Source organism: Lissotriton vulgaris, chromosome 12 (assembly GCF_964263255.1).
Source record: "Lissotriton vulgaris chromosome 12, aLisVul1.2, whole genome shotgun sequence".
NCBI lineage: Eukaryota > Metazoa > Chordata > Amphibia > Caudata > Salamandridae > Lissotriton > Lissotriton vulgaris.
The window spans coordinates 25050124-25073508 of record NC_141700.1 but is presented as its reverse complement, the minus strand read 5'-3'; the positions used below and the strand labels follow the sequence as shown (position 1 = coordinate 25073508).

Genomic DNA, 23385 nt, shown 5'->3' with positions numbered 1-23385 from the left:
GTGGATAAATACGGTTGTTCAGATAGATTTACTGACAGACACTCGGTGATAAATCCGGGCGGTCACATAGATTTACTGACAGACACTCGATGGTGATGAATACGGGTGGGTAGATTTACTGACAGACAATCGATGGTGATAAATACGGTGGGTAGACAGATTTTCTGAAAGACTCTTGATGGTGATAAAAACGGGTGGGTAGATAGATTTACTGGCAGACACTCAATGGTGATCAATACAGGTGGGTAGATAGATTTACTGACAATCAATGGTGATGAATACGGGTGGGTAGATTTACTGACAGACAATCGATGGTGATAAATACGGTGGGTAGACAGATTTTCTGAAAGACTCTTGATGGTGATAAAAACGGGTGGGTAGATAGATTTACTGGCAGACACTCAATGGTGATCAATACAGGTGGGTAGATAGATTTACTGACAATCAATGGTGATAAATACGGGTGGGTAGACAGATTTACTGACGGACACTCAATGGTGATAAATACAGATGAGTAGATCTGAGCTCCCATGTCCCGCGGAGCTCCCAGGTCTGCGAAGGCAGACACAGCTGCAGCCAGTGCTTGATTCTATCCAACGGTTTGATCACGGCGGAGGCACACTGAGAGACACAGTGAGAAGCCTGCCGGTTGGTTGGGGATGCTCACAACGCGGAGTAGAGACAGCACCGATCCCCGGAGGATCCTGCCAACCATTTCTAACACTCACCGCGAGATGGAAGACGGTGAATGGGGACATTATTAACATCACCGAGACCACTGGGAGTCCAGATGATGAGCCCAGGAGGCTGGAGCTCCTGACCTTGTCCTCCTTAAGACCTTTTGGGCAAAGTATTTTTTATTCGAATGCCGCTTGCATATCGCGCCCAACTCCAAAATGGCACCTGCAGTCGATCGTCGGCAGGGGTCATAGCAACACTCAAGGGAGAACCCCCCCCGCCCCGTTTCCTTCTATAGCGTAAAGGCCGCAAAATTGAACTGAAACTGCAACTACTGCTCTGATCTTTGAGGATGACCCTGATTAGCGCTATGAATAAGCGAGAAAGACACCCCGCCTGACCTGCTAATGGCGGCTATCTCTTCCATGGGCAGATATTCTCGACATCACGACATCGACTCTGAAGACATGCGGACCCTGGCTCTGTCCCTTTGCTGATCCACTGCTTAGCTTACACCCACTTTCCTTCTGGGTTATAGAGAATAATGGGGAACAACTGAATTTGAACTTCAAAGACTCATCCCCCTTGCCTGATCTCAAGATGGCCGCCTCAGTGGGACCCTCCTCGATTCTCTATCTCTCCTGGTCTAAAATCATTAGTCAGCGTCCTGATCTTGATCAGCCCTCACCCGACCCTGATCCTGCTCACCCACCAGGACATTTACTCTGAGAACTTTCCCTCGACAGCTGAGACATAGCCATTTTGACTGATGCCCGTGGGGCTACCTCGCGAGCTAAAGGGGAGATGGGCTATTGATTCCCTCCTTGACCATCACCTACCCAGCCGGTCTGTAGGCAAACTCTCCTGCGTCTCTCCTGACCTTATCTCCCTCCTCCCCCTTCACCCTACCCCTCTCTGCTCTACTCTTCTCCTCTTTCCAGCTATTAACCTTTGTCCTCACCCGTCCTTGCTCATTGCTCCCACCATGTTTATCCACTGTACTTTCTTCTGTGAACTTTCCCTTGTCAGGTGAGACCTAGCTATTTGACTAATGCCAGATGGAGATACCTTGTTTAGCTATAGGGGAGACGGGCGGTGGATTCCCTCATCAGACGTCACCTACCTAGTCGGTCTTTGGGCACACTGCCTTTCGTCTCTCCTGCCGTCATTTACTTCATCCTTCCCCTTCACACTTCCCCCTCCCCCCCACACTCTATTTCTCTCACCTTCTTTCCTCTCTCAATGTGTTGCTTATTTTTGATGTAATGTGTAATTGTTATCATTTTCTGTAACATTGTGTAACCTAATTTACAGCTCTCTGATACCTACGGGTCTAGCCAGCGCTATATAAAACTCAATAAATAAATAAATAGATAGATTTACTAACAGACACTCGATGGTGATAAAAACGGGTGGTCAGATAGATTTAATGGCAGACACTCGATTGTTGCCCCTTTAAGGTGGCCACCATTTTACCTTTTCCAATATAGTCTCTTTTGAGTATATGTGCCTGCTGTGTTTTCCTAAACTTTCTGATCCGGGCTGATCGATTGCTGGAGGATACAGACGAGGTATACACTTAATAAGATGTCTTGGGGTTCTATGATATTCTGGGGAGTCCCAGGTGTCTGTAGGGGTCAGTGATTTATATATGGCGTAGGACCACGCATCCTCTCTTTCAAACGCACCCATTAAATAAATCAAAAAAACAATGTGCATTTTAAGCCGGGGGTCTGCCCTTTTTGTCTCAGTATTTCACCACAAGACGTAAACGTGTTCTATATTTCAACACATCCCGCCATGGCATGCCCAGTGCCAGTGGTGGGACTGCTGGAAGATTTATTGCGAGTTGTGTCTGGAAGCCATGTTATAAAACTGCCACCCTTCCTTGGAGAAGTGTGGCTCAGGGGTTAGAGGCGGCAGACCCGGAAGCTGAGATCGGCCCTGGACCAGGGTTCAATTCCCCGCCTCGGCGGGTCTTGGGCTCAAAAATTCCACGGACTCGATAATTCTCGCTCCGGTGCCTTCTCGACTCACGGGTTCACACTCTGCGACTCTGGGCAATAGCTTGCTTAATGTCCACAACGGCCCCTCGCGGTGGGATGCCTGGCTTTCACCTTGTGGATACCCTGCCGGGGTTATCTCACAGGGGAATACCAGGACGGGTTCCCTAAGCAAGCGCCGGGAAACCCTTTGTGGGTAGCTGTGTGCTATATAAGCTCAAATACATACATACATACATTCCTTGTGTTTAGGACAAGTGTGTGGAGCTGTAGACCCAGCCCTGTGATTGCCTTTCCAGGGGCAGCCATCTTCGGATGGAATACATCCGTGTGCTCCTGCCCCATTGTCACAGTTGTGCAATGTCTTCTTCAAACACACTGCTCTCTGCTGTGCAGATACTTGTTCCCAAACTGTAAACAATCTGGAGTCATGCCACCCCACTTCCAGTGTTTCATGACCATTTTGACGTAGTACAAAGGGACCTTCATTCCCACGCCTTGGAAGAGTTTTTCACTGGGTGGAGCTACTAGGTCCTCGCTCACGGTGTACCCCGATTATCATCAGACAATGAAGGAACCTCATAAAACTCCGCTACCTGTCCTTGCCACACCGCTCCCTGTCCTTGCCACAACGCTCCCTGTCCTTGCCACACCGCTCCCGGTCCATGCCACACCGCTCCCGGTCCATGCCACACCGCTCCCGGTCCATGCCAACTGCTCCCGGTCCATGCCACACCGCTCCCTGCCCTTGCCACACCGCTCCCTGTCCTTGCCACACCGCTCCCTGTCCATGCCACACCGCTCCCGGTCCATGCCACACCGCTCCCGGTCCATGCCACACCGCTCCCGGTCCATGCCACACCACTCCCTGTCCATGCCACACCACTCCCTGTCCATGCCACACCACTCCCTGTCCATGCCACAGCGCTCCCGGTCCATGCCACACCGCTGGCCCCTAGCTTTATACACTGCTGACCTCTCTCCTCTCCTCCACTCTGCTCAATGGCCCCTATTTACACCCCAGTTACTCTCCTTTACATACACCGGTTCCTCCTCTTCCACACTTCACTGCCCCCCTCTCGCCGCTCCTCTGCCCCCCTCACCTCGGTACCCCCTCCCGTAATCCTGGTCCATGCCCCTTTCCTCCACTGCCCTCTTTTCTATCGTACCGTACCTCTTGCTGGTGCCCTTCCTCCTCACAACTCTGCCTCGTTTTCTTCCCACTTGCCCCCTGCCTCCTGCCCCCTCTTCCTCAGCACAACCCTCCTCTCTCCTCTGCACACTGCAGCGCCCTCTCTCCTTGCTCCCCTGCCCCAGCCCCCTCCCCACACACACACACCTCTGCCCCTCTCCGCAGCCCCCCCGCCACTGCCCCAGTCCCAGGCTCCGCACTCTGCTGCATGGATGATGCTGTTTAACTTCACTGCTGCTGCGTGATGTCACTGCCATGGCAACCACCGCCAACTGGAAGTAAACAGCTAATAAAATCAGACTGCATCTCTGAACCACGACCAGGACGGGGCCCCTCGCCACTCAGGAGGGGGCATGCGGCACCGAGGAGGGAGCGCAGGAGGCCTGGGGGTCTGGCCGTGTCCACGGCGCGGGGGGTGGAAGACAGGGGCAGTGTCCGCAGCACGGGCGGAGATGGAAGACAGGGGCAGTGTCCGCAGCACGGGGGAGATGGAAGACAGGGGCAGTGTCCGCAGCACAGAGGATTAGAAGACAGGGACAGTGTCCGCAGCACAGAGGATTAGAAGACAGGGGCAGTGTCCACCACAGCACGGGGTATGGAAGGCAGGGGCAGTGTGCACCACAGCACGGGGGATGGAAAGCAGGGGCAGTGTCCACCACAGCACGGGGTATGGAAGGCAGGGGCAGTGTGCACCACAGCACGGGGGATGGAAAGCAGGGGCAGTGTCCACCACAGCACGGGGGATGGAAAGCAGGGGCAGTGTCCACCACAGCACAGGGGATGGAAAGCAGGGGCAGTGTCCACCACCGCACGGGGGATGGAAGGCAGGGGCAGTGTCCACCACAGCGTTTGTGGGTGTTACAGTGTCTCTTGGAGTCTGACCGTGTCCACATTGTCGTACACTACAGCGTCTCACTTGTCAACAGATGCTGTATGGTCCATCAGAGGAAACGGCGAAAGAGTTGTGCATATGACATCAACTAGCTTTGTGATTGGTGATTCCACAACAACAGAAAAAGACTGCACTATAGTGTGTCACCCGGCAGCACACGCAGGGGAGTGGCTACACTGCTGCAGAGCACGGTACTATGGTTGCAATGTGTCACAACACTGAACACGGCTACATCAAAGCAGGTCACACAGCATGGTTACATTGTAGCACATCACAGGGCAGTGGTTGCCACAGCACAGGCCAGTGGAGATGTTGTGTTACATTATGGAAGTAGTGTTTTCTGTAAGAGTGGTTAGCTGTGTGTAAGCCATTGTACAGCCTAGAACTGTAACATTCGAGCATACAGTAGCCGGGGCGTAGTGCACCGTAGACCAACGCCCGGCCTGAACCCGGGCTGTGGAAATGAAAGGGTAATGGGCACAATGCTGTGGATTAGAGAACCATAGCTACACTGTAGCGTATAGTGTGACAATGGGCACACTGCAGTATGTCTGTGAGTACACTGAAGCGTATGGTGTGACAATGGGCACACCGCAGTATGTCTGTGAGTACACTGAAGCGTATGGTGTGACAATGGGCACACTGCAGCATGTCTGTGAGTACACTGAAGCGTATGGTGTGACAATGGGCACACCGCAGTATGTCTGTGAGTACACTGTAGCGTATAGTGTGGCACTGGCACACCACAGTATGTCTGTGGGTACACTGTAGCGTATAGTGTGGCACTGGCACACCACAGTATGTCTGTGAGTACACTGTAGCGTATAGTGTGGCACTGGCACACTGCAGCATGTCTGTGGGTACACTGTAGCGTATAGTGTGACAATGGGCACACCGCAGTATATCTGTGAGTACATTGTAGCGCATAGTGTGACAATGGGCACACTGCAGTATGTCTGTGAGTACACTGTAGCGTATAGTGTGACAATGGGCACACTGCAGCATGTCTGTGAGTACACTGTAGCGTATAGTGTGACAATGGGCACACCGCAGTATGTCTGTGGGTACACTGTAGCGTATAGTGTGACAATGGGCACACCGCAGTATGTCTGTGAGTACACTGTAGCGTATAGTGTGACAATGGGCACACTGCAGTATGTCTGTGAGTACACTGTAGCGTATGGTGTGACAATGGGCACACCGCAGCATGTCTGTGAGTACACTGTAGTGTATAGTGTGACAATGGGCACACCGCAGTATGTCTGTGAGTACACTGTAGCGTATGGTGTGGCACTGGCACACTGCAGCATGTCTGTGAGTACACTGTAGCGTATAGTGTGGCACTGGCACACTGCAGCATGTCTGTGAGTACACTGTAGCGTATAGTGTGACAATGGGCACACTGCAGTATGTCTGTGAGTACACTGTAGCGTATGGTGTGACAATGGGCACACCGCAGTATGTCTGTGAGTACACTGTAGCGTATAGTGTGGCACTGGCACACTGCAGCATGTCTGTGAGTACACTGTAGCGTATAGTGTGACAATGGGCACACCGCAGTATGTCTGTGAGTACACTGTAGCGTATAGTGTGACAATGGGCACACTGCAGTATGTCTGTGAGTACACTGTAGCGTATAGTGTGGCACTGGCACACTGCAGCATGTCTGTGGGTACACTGTAGCGTATAGTGTGGCACTGGCACACCACAGTATGTCTGTGGGTACACTGTAGCGTATAGTGTGGCACTGGGCACACCGCAGTATGTCTGTGGGTACACTGTAGCGTATAGTGTGGCAATGGGCACACCGCAGTATGTCTGTGGGTACACTGTAGCGTATAGTGTGGCACTGGCACACCACAGTATGTCTGTGAGTACACTGTAGCGTATAGTGTGACAATGGGCACACCGCAGTATGTCTGTGAGTACACTGTAGCGTATAGTGTGACAATGGGCACACCGCAGTATGTCTGTGAGTACACTGTAGCGTATGGTGTGACAATGGGCACACTGCAGTATGTCTGTGAGTACACTGTAGCGTATAGTGTGGCACTGGCACACCGCAGCATGTCTGTGAGTACACTGAAGCGTATAGTGTGACAATGGGCACACCGCAGTATGTCTGTGAGTACACTGTAGCGTATAGTGTGGCACTGGCACACTGCAGCATGTCTGTGAGTACACTGTAGCGTATAGTGTGGCACTGGCACACTGCAGCATGTCTGTGAGTACACTGTAGCGTATAGTGTGGCACTGGCACACCACAGTATGTCTATGAGTACACCGAAGCGTATAGTGTGACAGTGGGCACACTGCAGTATGTCTGTGAGTACACTGTAGCGTATAGTGTGGCACTGGCACACCACAGTATGTCTGTGGGTACACTGTAGCGTATAGTGTGGCACTGGCACACTGCAGCATGTCTGTGAGTACACTGTAGCGTATGGTGTGACAATGGGCACACCGCAGCATGTCTGTGAGTACACTGTAGCGTATAGTGTGGCACTGGCACACTGCAGCATGTCTGTGAGTACACTGTAGCGTATAGTGTGGCACTGGCACACTGCAGCATGTCTGTGAGTACACTGTAGCGTATAGTGTGGCACTGGCACACTGCAGTATGTCTGTGAGTACACTGTAGCGTATGGTGTGACAATGGGCACACTGCAGTATGTCTGTGAGTACACTGTAGCGTATAGTGTGACAATGGGCACACTGCAGTATGTCTGTGAGTACACTGTAGCGTATAGTGTGGCACTGGCACACTGCAGCATGTCTGTGAGTACACTGTAGTGTATGGTGTGACAATGGGCACACCGCAGTATGTCTATGAGTACACTGAAGCGTATAGTGTGACAGTGGGCACACCGCAGTATGTCTGTGAGTACACTGTAGCGTATAGTGTGGCAATGGGCACACCGCAGTATGTCTGTGGGTACACTGTAGCGTATAGTGTGGCACTGGCACACTGCAGCATGTCTGTGAGTACACTGTAGCGTATGGTGTGACAATGGGCACACCGCAGCATGTCTGTGAGTACACTGTAGCGTATAGTGTGGCACTGGCACACTGCAGCATGTCTGTGAGTACACTGTAGCGTATAGTGTGGCACTGGCACACTGCAGCATGTCTGTGAGTACACTGTAGCGTATAGTGTGGCACTGGCACACTGCAGTATGTCTGTGAGTACACTGTAGCGTATGGTGTGACAATGGGCACACTGCAGTATGTCTGTGAGTACACTGTAGCGTATAGTGTGACAATGGGCACACTGCAGTATGTCTGTGAGTACACTGTAGCGTATGGTGTGACAATGGGCACACTGCAGTATGTCTGTGAGTACACTGTAGCGTATAGTGTGACAATGGGCACACTGCAGCATGTCTGTGAGTACACTGTATCGTATAGTGTGGCACTGGCACACCGCAGCATGTCTGTGAGTACACTGTAGCGTATAGTGTGGCACTGGCACACTGCAGCATGTCTGTGAGTACACTGTAGCGTATGGTGTGACAATGGGCACACCGCAGTATGTCTATGAGTACACTGAAGCGTATAGTGTGACAGTGGGCACACCGCAGTATGTCTGTGAGTACACTGTAGCGTATAGTGTGGCAATGGGCACACCGCAGTATATCTGTGGGTACACTGTAGCGTATAGTGTGGCACTGGCACACCACAGTATGTCTGTGGGTACACTGTAGCGTATAGTGTGGCACTGGCACACTGCAGCATGTCTGTGAGTACACTGTAGCGTATAGTGTGGCACTGGCACACTGCAGCATGTCTGTGAGTACACTGTAGCGTATAGTGTGACAATGGGCACACCGCAGTATGTCTGTGAGTACACTGTAGCGTATAGTGTGGCAATGGGCACACCGCAGTATGTCTGTGGGTACACTGTAGCGTATAGTGTTGCACTGGCACACTGCAGCATGTCTGTGAGTACACTGTAGCGTATAGTGTGACAATGGGCACACCGCAGTATGTCTGTGAGTACACTGTAGCGTATAGTGTGGCACTGGCACACCACAGTATGTCTGTGGGTACACTGTAGCGTATAGTGTGGCACTGGCACACTGCAGCATGTCTGTGAGTACACTGTAGCGTATAGTGTGGCACTGGCACACTGCAGCATGTCTGTGAGTGCACTGTAGCGTATAGTGTGGCACTGGCACACTGCAGCATGTCTGTGAGTACACTGTAGCGTATAGTGTGGCACTGGCACACTGCAGCATGTCTGTGAGTACACTGTAGCGTATAGTGTGACAATGGGCACACCGCAGTATGTCTGTGAGTACACGGTAGCGTATGGTGTGACAATGGGCACACCGCAGTATGTCTGTGAGTACACTGTAGCGTATAGTGTGGCACTGGCACACTGCAGCATGTCTGTGAGTACACTGAAGCTTATAGTGTGACAATGGGCACACCGCAGTATGTCTGTGAGTACACTGTAGCGTATAGTGTGGCACTGGCACACTGCAGCATGTCTGTGAGTACACTGTAGCGTATAGTGTGGCACTGGCACACTGCAGCATGTCTGTGGGTACACTGTAGCGTATAGTGTGGCACTGGCACACTGCAGCATGTCTGTGAGTACACTGAAGCTTATAGTGTGACAATGGGCACACCGCAGTATGTCTGTGAGTACACTGTAGCGTATGGTGTGACAATGGGCACACCGCAGTATGTCTGTGAGTACACTGTAGCGTATAGTGTGGCACTGGCACACTGCAGCATGTCTGTGAGTACACTGAAGCTTATAGTGTGACAATGGGCACACCGCAGTATGTCTGTGAGTACACTGTAGCGTATGGTGTGACAATGGGCACACCGCAGTATGTCTGTGAGTACACTGTAGCGTATAGTGTGGCACTGGCACACTGCAGCATGTCTGTGAGTACACTGTAGCGTATAGTGTGACAATGGGCACACTGCAGTATGTCTGTGAGTACACTGTAGCGTATAGTGTGACAATGGGCACACCGCAGTATGTCTGTGAGTACACTGTAGCGTATAGTGTGGCACTGGCACACCACAGTATGTCTGTGAGTACACTGTAGCGTATAGTGTGGCACTGGCACACTGCAGCATGTCTGTGAGTACACTGTAGCGTATGGTGTGACAATGGGCACACTGCAGTATGTCTGTGAGTACACTGTAGCGTATAGTGTGACAATGGGCACACGGCAGTATGTCTATGAGTACACTGTAGCGTATAGTGTGACAATGGGCACACCGCAGTATGTCTGTGAGTACACTGTAGCGTATAGTGTGGCACTGGCACACCACAGTATGTCTGTGAGTACACTGTAGCGTATAGTGTGGCACTGGCACACCACAGTATGTCTGTGAGTACACTGTAGCGTATAGTGTGGCACTGGCACACTGCAGCATGTCTGCGAGTACACTGTAGCGTATAGTGTGACAATGGGCACACCGCAGTATGTCTATGAGTACACTGTAGCGTATAGTGTGGCACTGGCACACCACAGTATGTCTGTGAGTACACTGTAGCGTATAGTGTGGCACTGGCACACTGCAGCATGTCTGTGAGTACACTGAAGCGTATAGTGTGACAATGGGCACACCGCAGTATGTCTGTGAGTACACTGTAGCGTATAGTGTGGCACTGGCACACCACAGTATGTCTGTGAGTACACTGTAGCGTATAGTGTGGCACTGGCACACTGCCGCATGTCTGTGAGTACACTGTAGCGTATGGTGTGACAATGGGCACACTGCAGTATGTCTGTGAGTACACTGTAGCGTATAGTGTGGCACTGGCACACTGCAGCATGTCTGTGAGTACACTGAAGCGTATAGTGTGACAGTGGGCACACCGCAGTATGTCTGTGAGTACACTGTAGCGTATAGTGTGGCACTGGCACACCACAGTATGTCTGTGGGTACACTGTAGCGTATAGTGTGGCACTGGCACACTGCAGCATGTCTGTGAGTACACTGTAGCGTATGGTGTGACAATGGGCACACTGCAGCATGTCTGTGAGTACACTGTAGCGTATAGTGTGGCACTGGCACACTGCAGCATGTCTGTGAGTACACTGTAGCGTATGGTGTGACAATGGGCACACCGCAGTATGTCTGTGAGTACACTGTAGCGTATAGTGTTGCACTGGCACACTGCAGCATGTCTGTGAGTACACTGAAGCGTATAGTGTGACAATGGGCACACCGCAGTATGTCTGTGAGTACACTGTAGCGTATAGTGTGACAATGGGCACACTGCAGTATGTCTGTGAGTACACTGTAGCGTATAGTGTGACAATGGGCACACTGCAGTATGTCTGTGAGTACACTGTAGCGTATAGTGTGGCACTGGCACACTGCAGCATGTCTGTGAGTACACTGTAGCGTATAGTGTGACAATGGGCACACTGCAGTATGTCTGTGAGTACACTGTAGCGTATAGTGTGACAATGGGCACACTGCAGTATGTCTGTGAGTACACTGTAGCGTATAGTGTGGCACTGGCACACTGCAGCATGTCTGTGAGTACACTGTAGCGTATAGTGTGACAATGGGCACACTGCAGTATGTCTGTGAGTACACTGAAGCGTATAGTGTGACAATGGGCACACCGCAGTATGTCTGTGAGTACACTGTAGCGTATAGTGTGGCACTGGCACACTGCAGCATGTCTGTGAGTACACTGTAGCGTATGGTGTGACAATGGGCACACTGCAGTATGTCTGTGAGTACACTGTAGCGTATAGTGTGACAATGGGCACACCGCAGTATGTCTGTGAGTACACTGTAGCGTATAGTGTGGCACTGGCACACTGCAGCATGTCTGTGAGTACACTGAAGCTTATAGTGTGACAATGGGCACACCGCAGTATGTCTGTGAGTACACTGTAGCGTATAGTGTGACAATGGGCACACTGCAGTATGTCTGTGAGTACACTGTAGCGTATAGTGTGGCACTGGCACACTGCAGCATGTCTGTGAGTACACTGTAGCGTATAGTGTGACAATGGGCACACTGCAGTATGTCTGTGAGTACACTGTAGCGTATAGTTTGACAGTGGGCACACCGCAGTATGTCTGTGAGTACACTGTAGCGTATAGTGTGGCAATGGGCACACCGCAGTATATCTGTGGGTACACTGTAGCGTATAGTGTGGCACTGGCACACTGCAGCATGTCTGTGAGTACACTGTAGCGTATAGTGTGACAATGGGCACACTGCAGTATGTCTGTGAGTACACTGTAGCGTATAGTGTGGCACTGGCACACTGCAGCATGTCTGTGAGTACACTGTAGCGTATAGTGTGACAATGGGCACACTGCAGTATGTCTGTGAGTACACTGAAGCGTATAGTGTGACAATGGGCACACCGCAGTATGTCTGTGAGTACACTGTAGCGTATAGTGTGGCACTGGCACACTGCAGCATGTCTGTGAGTACACTGTAGCGTATGGTGTGACAATGGGCACACTGCAGTATGTCTGTGAGTACACTGAAGCGTATAGTGTGACAATGGGCACACCGCAGTATGTCTGTGAGTACACTGTAGCGTATAGTGTGGCACTGGCACACTGCAGCATGTCTGTGAGTACACTGAAGCTTATAGTGTGACAATGGGCACACCGCAGTATGTCTGTGAGTACACTGTAGCGTATAGTGTGGCACTGGCACACTGCAGCATGTCTGTGAGTACACTGTAGCGTATAGTGTGACAATGGGCACACTGCAGTATGTCTGTGAGTACACTGTAGCGTATAGTGTGACAATGGGCACACCGCAGTATGTCTGTGAGTACACTGTAGCGTATGGTGTGACAATGGGCACACCGCAGTATGTCTGTGAGTACACTGTAGCGTATAGTGTGGCACTGGCACACTGCAGCATGTCTGTGAGTACACTGAAGCTTATAGTGTGACAATGGGCACACTGCAGTATGTCTGTGAGTACACTGTAGCGTATGGTGTGACAATGGGCACACTGCAGCATGTCTGTGAGTACACTGTAGCGTATAGTGTGGCACTGGCACACTGCAGCATGTCTGTGAGTACACTGTAGCGTATGGTGTGACAATGGGCACACCGCAGTATGTCTGTGAGTACACTGTAGCGTATAGTGTTGCACTGGCACACTGCAGCATGTCTGTGAGTACACTGAAGCGTATAGTGTGACAATGGGCACACCGCAGTATGTCTGTGAGTACACTGTAGCGTATAGTGTGACAATGGGCACACTGCAGTATGTCTGTGAGTACACTGTAGCGTATAGTGTGACAATGGGCACACTGCAGTATGTCTGTGAGTACACTGTAGCGTATAGTGTGGCACTGGCACACTGCAGCATGTCTGTGAGTACACTGTAGCGTATAGTGTGACAATGGGCACACTGCAGTATGTCTGTGAGTACACTGTAGCGTATAGTGTGACAATGGGCACACTGCAGTATGTCTGTGAGTACACTGTAGCGTATAGTGTGGCACTGGCACACTGCAGCATGTCTGTGAGTACACTGTAGCGTATAGTGTGACAATGGGCACACTGCAGTATGTCTGTGAGTACACTGAAGCGTATAGTGTGACAATGGGCACACCGCAGTATGTCTGTGAGTACACTGTAGCGTATAGTGTGGCACTGGCACACTGCAGCATGTCTGTGAGTACACTGTAGCGTATGGTGTGACAATGGGCACACTGCAGTATGTCTGTGAGTACACTGTAGCGTATAGTGTGACAATGGGCACACCGCAGTATGTCTGTGAGTACACTGTAGCGTATAGTGTGGCACTGGCACACTGCAGCATGTCTGTGAGTACACTGAAGTTTATAGTGTGACAATGGGCACACCGCAGTATGTCTGTGAGTACACTGTAGCGTATAGTGTGACAATGGGCACACTGCAGTATGTCTGTGAGTACACTGTAGCGTATAGTGTGGCACTGGCACACTGCAGCATGTCTGTGAGTACACTGTAGCGTATAGTGTGACAATGGGCACACTGCAGTATGTCTGTGAGTACACTGTAGCGTATAGTTTGACAGTGGGCACACCGCAGTATGTCTGTGAGTACACTGTAGCGTATAGTGTGGCAATGGGCACACCGCAGTATATCTGTGGGTACACTGTAGCGTATAGTGTGGCACTGGCACACTGCAGCATGTCTGTGAGTACACTGTAGCGTATAGTGTGACAATGGGCACACTGCAGTATGTCTGTGAGTACACTGTAGCGTATAGTGTGGCACTGGCACACTGCAGCATGTCAGTGAGTACACTGTAGCGTATAGTGTGACAATGGGCACACTGCAGTATGTCTGTGAGTACACTGAAGCGTATAGTGTGACAATGGGCACACCGCAGTATGTCTGTGAGTACACTGTAGCGTATAGTGTGGCACTGGCACACTGCAGCATGTCTGTGAGTACACTGTAGCGTATGGTGTGACAATGGGCACACTGCAGTATGTCTGTGAGTACACTGAAGCGTATAGTGTGACAATGGGCACACCGCAGTATGTCTGTGAGTACACTGTAGCGTATAGTGTGGCACTGGCACACTGCAGCATGTCTGTGAGTACACTGAAGCTTATAGTGTGACAATGGGCACACCGCAGTATGTCTGTGAGTACACTGTAGCGTATAGTGTGGCACTGGCACACTGCAGCATGTCTGTGAGTACACTGTAGCGTATAGTGTGACAATGGGCACACTGCAGTATGTCTGTGAGTACACTGTAGCGTATAGTGTGACAATGGGCACACCGCAGTATGTCTGTGAGTACACTGTAGCGTATGGTGTGACAATGGGCACACCGCAGTATGTCTGTGAGTACACTGTAGCGTATAGTGTGGCACTGGCACACTGCAGCATGTCTGTGAGTACACTGAAGCTTATAGTGTGACAATGGGCACACCGCAGTATGTCTGTGAGTACACTGTAGCGTATAGTGTGACACTGGCACACTGCAGCATGTCTGTGAGTACACTGTAGCGTATAGTGTGGCACTGGCACACTGCAGCATGTCTGTGAGTACACTGAAGCTTATAGTGTGACAATGGGCACACCGCAGTATGTCTGTGAGTACACTGTAGCGTATGGTGTGACAATGGGCACACCGCAGTATGTCTGTGAGTACACTGTAGCGTATAGTGTGGCACTGGCACACTGCAGCATGTCTGTGAGTACACTGTAGCGTATAGTGTGACAATGGGCACACCGCAGTATGTCTGTGAGTACACTGTAGCGTATAGTGTGACAATGGGCACACCGCAGTATGTCTGTGAGTACACTGTAGCGTATAGTGTTGCACTGGCACACTGCAGCATGTCTGTGAGTACACTAACACATAGTAGGACAGTGGCACAATTTAGTATGTCAGTGGCTAGACTGTAACACTTCCTTTGACACATTTAGTCTACTGTATGTCAGAGGCTACTCTGTAACACATCACAGGACAACAGGCACAAAACAGCCTTCATGTGCACAATGGATACAGTGTAACTCACTGCAGGGCTGAAGCCGATGGCAGAATAGTTACACTGAACTCACCAGAGACACTGGGGAGATTGCAGTTCATCCAGGGGACAATGGTTACACAGTAACTCATCACAGCAGCATGGACTCACAGTGTGGCTTAGCTTTTTATCTTTCAGCTCCCAGGATTTGCGACACTGTTCCAACAGAGGTTCTTCTTGCACATTACTGGTTTATAAAGCCGGTTCAAGGCTTTAATTTCCATTTTGTACCCATGTTTTTGCATGTCGATCTTGAGGCCATTTTAATCCGTTGTAAAGTCCCGGTGCTGCTCTCTTAACTAGCGGCCTGTCTGGACTTACTCAGGGGAGGGCGGGGACGCAGCCTACCGAGAGGGCACAGCCACCATCACTGCTGACGCGCCTTCGGAGAGGCCACATCCAGCTCGAGAGTCAAGCGCAGCCATGAGCCATGGCTTTCTCACGGGTGATACCGGCCAGTTTGTGTTGGGGTCACACCATAGACTGGAGAAAATTGGAATTAGACAATAATTATTTGGCAGTTATTTTAATTTGCCCGCACGCGCCGAGCCCACAACAGTGGGGGGAGTTAAATAAGGTATATTTAATCTGAAATAATTGGTCTCAGCAGCGCCAGTTTGTGATCTTTTGAGGGGTGCAGGGCACAAGCGGGTGCTTTGGACTAACATTTGAGAGGTGACGTTTACAAAGGACACCACGTGGCAATGTGGATGGCCACAAAAGGAGGCAGGTGGCAAGTGCGTTGACTGCACCGCCACTTGGTGACCTGCTTCTTCCTGGGGCCTGAGTGGAGCCCTCTCCTCAGCCCCGTACTTCCATTTTTACAGAGAAAGGGGCTTTGATGGGACTCAGTTTCTATTGATCATATTTTAACAAGCATCTGCAATGCAATAGGTCTCGCATTTACGTGAGTATCAGCTTTTGGCATTGCAAATGACAAGGCCTTTTATTTATGTTTTGGTTTTTAAAATATAAATAAATGGCAGTCTCATTTAGAATGCCAATAGCTTAAACTCTCACAGATGAAAGACCTATTGCATTGCAAAAGCTTGAAGGCATCACTGAGTTACCCCATTCTGTCTCCCATGGCCTGAAGAGCTCCCTGTTTGCTACAAGTTAAATAAACAAGCCAGTGGTCACAACTGCGCATGAGAGACCCTACTACCTGCAGTAAGAGACACTCATTAACCTCTTCGAGGCTCATGACGAGCTGAGCTCGTCATGAGCCACGGCGCTCCGGTGCTCATGACGAGCTCAGCTCGTCATGAGCCGTGGAACGCTCGCATGCGGGGATAATTCCCCTACTGTGCTGAGCGTTCCACGGGAACGGGTGTGCCCGTGACGAGCTGAGCTCGACATCGCCATGAGCACAGGAGCGCCGTGCCTCATGACGAGCTCAGCTCGTCATGAGCATGGGGGCGCTGTGCACGTTCCCCTCCCCCCCCAGCACAGCGGGGGATGAACCCCTGCAGCGAAGTGGTTAAAGAAAATAGTGCTTACAGACTAAAGAAAACGTACCGTGTAACAACCAAAGTAAAAGGGCCAGTCCTCATGGGATGTTACAAATGAAAACAAGGCGATACTAAGGAGGGACTAAAAAGCCTATAACGAATCAGAAGCCAGCATTTATGAAGGACAATAACACAAGCCAATGACAAATATAGGGGGAGAGTGGGCAGGGCTTCAAGTAAATACTCCAATACAGCATGGCTCGCAGAGCAGCACATGCGCTGCCCAGGCCTGCGGCAGAATTTCCACGATGTGCTTTCTATGTTCTTGTGGTCAAGAAATGTTTAATCACATAGATAATGTTAAAATGAGCAATTGTCAGGGGAGGAAAACATCAACTGCTGCTTCGAACTTATGAAAACAATACTGCAGTTTTGAGCATCTGCTCCATTTCTTAAATTAAGGTATTGTTCTAAATATTTTTCTGCCACTCTTTCTGATTGAAATCATGAAATCTAAGCAGCAGGTGTTTGTACTTTCTAGCAAATGTAAAGTCATATTGTTCAAGCCTACTCAATATGGCATCCACACTGCTTCAATGTGGCATCCACACCCTTCATTATGGCGTCCACACCATTTAATATGGCGTCCACGTCCTTCAGTATGGTGTCCACGCTCCTCAACATGGCTTCCACACCCTTCTCATGGGAGGGACAGCAGTACATTCTCCTATCAACCAAGGAAGGTGCCAAAGGTAATGGGTGGGTCTAGTCCTCAATGATAGGTCTACAAACCATTTCAAAGGGAGAAGACCGAGGATGAAAGTTGGAAGACGCGCTTCAGTTTACAAATCCCTGAAGCATCAGAATCTGTGACAGCTCTGCTCCGCAGCCAACATACACACTGTGCCATCAATCAAAGTCTTTTGGAAAGGTAATCTGAGACACGCCCCCTTGCTGACTGTCAGTCATCATGTACATCTAGAAATGACCAGCGTATTACTCTCCTGGTTACCACACAACCAATGCAGCAACGCAGCACTATAAGACAGTAGCTGAAGCTCATGCTCACAATCGCACAACATCAAGTCCAACTGTTAGTATTGTTTAGTAAAGTTAGATCGTGGGAAGGGTATGAGGCAGGATAGCAGGTGGTGAGTTCTGATTGGCTGAGGAGGATCTACAATCTTTCTAGCCCTTTGCTTACATTGTTTGTAAGTCTAATGTTATTGATGTAACAAAGTACTTCAGCACTTTGTGTCCTAAACCCCTGCTACAGCGAACGGTAGTGTGACCTGTAGAGACTACAGGGGACTCCGTAGTCTAACAGTCTCTCTTTCTATTTTGGTTCATACCTGCCAGGTATATGCAGAGATTGGTGCTGTAAACACGCCAGGGTAAATACTGGCATTTGTGTTTAACCACATCGATGCTAGTGTTATTTTTCTCCTGTGCTGGATCCTCTCATTTCCCATTGTTCATGACGAGCTCAGCTCGTCATGAGTGTATGGAGGTGTACACCATGACGAGCTGAGCTCGTCATGAGTGTCCAAGGAGTTAAAAGAAAGGAAAGCAAAGCATGGTTCTTAAAAAAATAAATTAAAGAAAGAGCAACAATCAGGAAGTGCGTTGCATGTGTCAATGAGCAGCAAAGCAACCGTCTGAGTGTGTGGGCGAGTGCTCTGCTATTTAAACAACAAATGGAGGAGTGCCCCCTGTAGGTATAACAGAGAAATACTCTGCACCCAAAGATTAAAGATCAATAATGCACAGTGTGCCCAACCTTTTTATAGGACATAAAATGTCCGTTCAGAAGAGCCCTCACTCACCAACTTAGTTGGTGACATGCTTCATCATCGGGGTCCCACCCCGCAGGCCGGGTGCCAGTAGGGTGTGCTTCGACACCTGACTACAGTGGAGGGGGTATTTTTCTTTTTTTATATGTGCAGTGATACTAAAAGGTGATAAGTGATTTAAAAAGGGGCCAATACTACTCACTCCAAGACTTTATTCCTGAGTGATTGGACAACCTGAAGATAGAACTGTGACACCTATGTCTAATTAGGTAGACTCCGGTGTTCAAGACGTGTGGTGTTTTAAAATAGCGACGTGTGCTATGTCATTAAAATACAGGTCTACATGTTTCAACCATCTTGCAATTGTGGGTTTTCGTCAGGACCAGTGTAGATGACCTGGGTGGTGCGCACACGCTAAGGTGTGCCATGCCCTCGATCATAAAAAACAGAACCACAAACTTGTAGCCCTTAGCAAAATCGTGTCGTCTTCTTCCCGTTCTGGAAGAAAAACTCAGAAAGCGGTAATTGGCCGCTTCATGGGCGTCCGGGTTCCAAGAGCTGTATCCTCACGTAACTTGTGGCTTCTGCTCATCGGTTAGGTAACCTACTTGGTTCCTTTGCGGTACGCCCCATAGAAGTAACCGGCAGCCCGTTCCAGCGCCGGAGATATACTCCACTGTAATCAGGTGTCGAAGTACACCCTGCTGATTCAGAAAAGGGGGTGGTGATGAACAGAGTGTCTGAATTAAGCAGACCACTCTTACCCAGTCCAAAGATCAGGGCTTGATCCATCACCGTTATTTATCTCACTGCACCATCCCAGCTCAGAGCCTGGCTATATGCAAATCAGTCTGTCCCTGGCCCAGTGCATCATGGGAACAGGACAGACTAAACTACCAAGCCAATTCTTCACCAGAAAGGAGACAAGCTACCGGAGCCACTCGGCCTGCGGGGTTGGGCACACTGTGCATTATTGATCTTTAAGCTTTGGGTACAGAGTATTTCTCTGTTATACCTATAGGGGCACTCCTCCATTTGTTGTTTAAATATTCAGAAGGGGACCAGGAGTTCCCGCCCTACACACATGTAGAACACCCTTTCTCTCTCCTTTGTTTTGAATGAGTACTCTGCTATAACAAGCTATAAAGGAGTCGGAGTGTGCGAGTGAGGGCTCTGCTATAACGAGCTATAAAGGAGTCGGAGTGTGCTGGCGAGTGCTCTTTTATAACATGAGCTATAAAGAAATCGGAGTGTGCGACGAGTGCTCTGCTATAATATGAGCTATAAAGGAGTTGGAGTGTGCGACGAGTGCTCTGCCATAACATGAGCTATAAAGGATTCGGAGTGTGCAGGCGAGTGCTCTGCTATAACATGAGCTATGGAGGAGTCGGAGTGTGCAGACGAGTGCTCTGCTATAACATGAGCTATAAAGAATTCAGAGTGTGCGGGCGAGTGCTCTGCTATAACATGAGCTATGAAGGAGTCGGAGTGTGCAACGAGTGCTCTGCTATAACATGAGCTATAAAGGATTTGGAGTGTGCAGGTGAGTGCTCTGCTATAACGAGCTATAAAAGAGTCGGAATGTGCGGGCGAGTGCTCTGCTATAACATGAGCTATAAAGGAGTCGGAGTGTGCTGACGAGTGCTCTGCTATAACATGAGCTATGAAGGAATCGGAGTATGCGGGCGAGTGCTCTGCTATAAATTGAGCTGTAAAGGAGTCGGAGTGTGCGGGCGAGTGCTCGGCTATAACATGAGCTATAAAGGAGTCGGAGTGTGCGACGAGTGCTCTGCTATAACATGAGCTATAAAGGATTCAGACTGTGCGACAAGTGCTCTGCTATAACATGAGCTATAAAGGATTCAGAGAGTGCAGGCGAGTGCTCTCATATAACATGAGCTATAAAGGATTCGGAGTGTGCGGACGAGTGCTGTGCTATAACATGAGCTATGAAGGAGTCGGAGTGTGCGGACGAGTGCTCTGCTATAACGAACTATGAAGGAGTCGGAGTGTGCGACGAGTGCTGTGCTATAACATGAGCTATGAAGGAGTCGGAGTGTGCAGACGAATGCTCTGCTATAACATGAGCTATAAAGGATTCAGAGTGTGCAGGCAAGTGCTCTGCTATAACATGAGCTATAAAGGAGTCGGAGTGTGCGGGCGAGTGCTCTGCTATTACGAGCTATAAAGGAGTCAGCGTGTGTGGGCGAGTGCTCTTCTATAACATGACTATAAAGTGCTGACGTCACCGAGGTTTGCGCAATGCACTGAGAAAGGGAGGCGTGTGTACATTTAGGAGCAGGGATCCAGAGTTTGCAAAGCTCGAGCTCCAAGGCCTTTGAAATCTAGTTGAAAAACCTCAATCTGTGTAAGGTGGTCTCCACTACTGTCAGTGGGGTACTACTCACTCGACCCCAGTGACAGCAATTCAAAGAGCACGGCCATAGCACAAGTCTCCCCTTTTACTGAATCACAGGCTTCGGTACGCTTCATAGCTGCCATGTTGTCTCTGATTGGATAAAAGATGGTGCGTCACTAGCAGCAGCCAATAGGAAACGAAGGAATGCCGTGGCACGAAATTCTCAGTAAGACCCTGTTTGCAATGTGAGGAGGACCAGTTAAGAAGACTACACATTAAATCAGGAAAGATATAAACAGTGTTACAAAATGAATTAACAGGGATTTAGACTGATATTACTCTTCGAAGGTCACCAGTCAAATATATCTTCCCTCAAAGGGAGTAACTTAGAGGAGAGGAAGACTCAACAACATAAGTCTGTTTGTAAAAGTATCAGATCCATGGTGGCCGAACGCAAATCCCACCCTCAGCGTTTTATAAAAATTCACTTTGAGAAGGTTGCAAAGTTTTGCAAATTTTCACTTTCCAAAGCTTTGTCTGTAGGTTAGGTTTTTTCAGAAAGAAAGGTCTTTTGCAAAATAATTTTGTTGCAACTTGTTTTTTGTGTGTCACAGTGTGTTTCTGATTTTTTTTCCCTGCTATATCTCGATTGCAAGATTTACTCACAATTTAAACTTTCTAATCTTTGCAAAGTTGGCAGAGCTGGTGAAGAGTTAGAAAAGACCGCAGACTTTCTGAAGGAAAACATTTCCAGCTTCTCAAACCTCCTAATTGCACCAGAAGACGACTAGGGCCTGTAAGGCTACAGGTTTACGGAGAAAATGTGTGGGCCGCATCAAGGATGAGAGGCTAAGGGAGTAATCTATGCCATAGGAAAGGAATCTTTTTGGAGTAATCAATGTCATAGGAAAGGAATCTTTTCCAAGCAAGAAAAGTTACATAGCAAGATAGCATCCTTGCAGATGGGTTAGGGACACCATATTTTTCAATGTCACTGGGGCGTCACACACCATTCTTTGACCTTCCCATTATAAATCAATGTTTTTTTAAGCTTTTGTCAAATTGTCTCACTTGAAATAATTTTTAAAATCTACAATTCCCAGAAAGCAGCAGCTTGTTTAATGAAAACCAGGGACATAAAAGAAATGTGAATCTATTAGTGAGCCACATTGTCATCCTAGAGTTGGCACTTGTGCAAATAGAACACCATCGGGGTCTTCAACAATTTGCGAAGGTGCCTCTAATGACTTTCAGCGATCTCACAGAATTCTAGAGTCTCTATCGCAAAGCTTGCTCTGGCCTCGACTAGTACGAACCGTATTGTATTTCATTTTGAGATCATACTTAAAGTTGTCTCTAATATTGTAGGGATTGAGAGATCTAAAGCATATTGTGAGTATAATGTTGCTAATTGAATTTATAAATGGTCCGTGTAATACATTTTAGCCAATATTATTTCAATAATCTGTACTGACAATTACAGGCATTAGAAAGCTTGGCTTGGTTGAAGACTTCACAAACATTAGAGACCTCTGGCATTAGACATTATGGGCCTCGGTCATATCTCATCATGAGTTTAAATCTAACCTTTGATATGTAATTTTAAATCTAACCTAAGGTGAAATCTAACCTATTCTAAGAATATTTGCCACGTCTATAATACTTGATAAATGCAAATATTTCTATATCTTAGTCTTCTATTTTTCTTCAGTAAAATATAATGGTTAGATTTTTTTATGGTGGCCAATGTCTCTCTACTCCTTCAGTGAATACTATCTTCTTGGCCATTATCAGGAGTCCCGGCTTTCCTGCATATATATTAAGCAAAGTTTCATCTTAACTATAATTTGATATCTATTTCAAGAAGGAATAGTACGTCAAGGGATAAACATGAAGAGGAACAGGAAACTTGAAATATGTTCCGTGATTGTTCAAAAGATTTAATAGAGTATAGAAGGGTAGCTTTCAGAACACAACACTGAAACACATATCTCTTAGCATTGTTTAAGTGCTGTGTTCCTGCTTTATAAGTAATTAATTTGGTGTATTCTTTAGGGAAAAAAAAATAATGTGTCATCCCTAATAGGAAGAGTTGGATATTCTTAACAATATCTTTTTTGTAGACACATTTTTTTCACATTGTACAGGGAATACAATGGAAGCTCTTACTTTTAGGATTCTAGGAAGTCTGATTAATAATTTGCCCAAAAAAAAGAGGGGTAACAATTTTGAATTCAGTTTTTTTTCCAACTTTTTACATTTTGTTTTCTGCTGTGGCTAATATCTCACAATATTGAGACTTTCAAGATGCTTCCGACTGTTGGCCGTCAATGATGATTTCAAATCAGTGTCACAAAAGACCACAAAATAACATATCAGCCAGAGGAGCCTTTATTCTTCTTCTTTTGTGCAAATGATAAATCTGAATTTACCAGTCCTGGCTGTAGGATCAGGGTAATACTGTAGCAAAATCTAATGAGGAGGAAGAGTGGTCATTCTATACTCCAACCTCTCGAAG

The 23385-nt window shown here is 48.6% G+C and overlaps 1 protein-coding gene across 1 annotated transcript in view; it reads right to left on the bottom strand.

Moving 5' to 3' along the window:
• Positions 1 to 23385, bottom strand: part of LOC147673102 (small conductance calcium-activated potassium channel protein 2-like) — a 385836-nt gene that overhangs the window by 47780 nt on the left and 314671 nt on the right. The window lies entirely within an intron of this gene.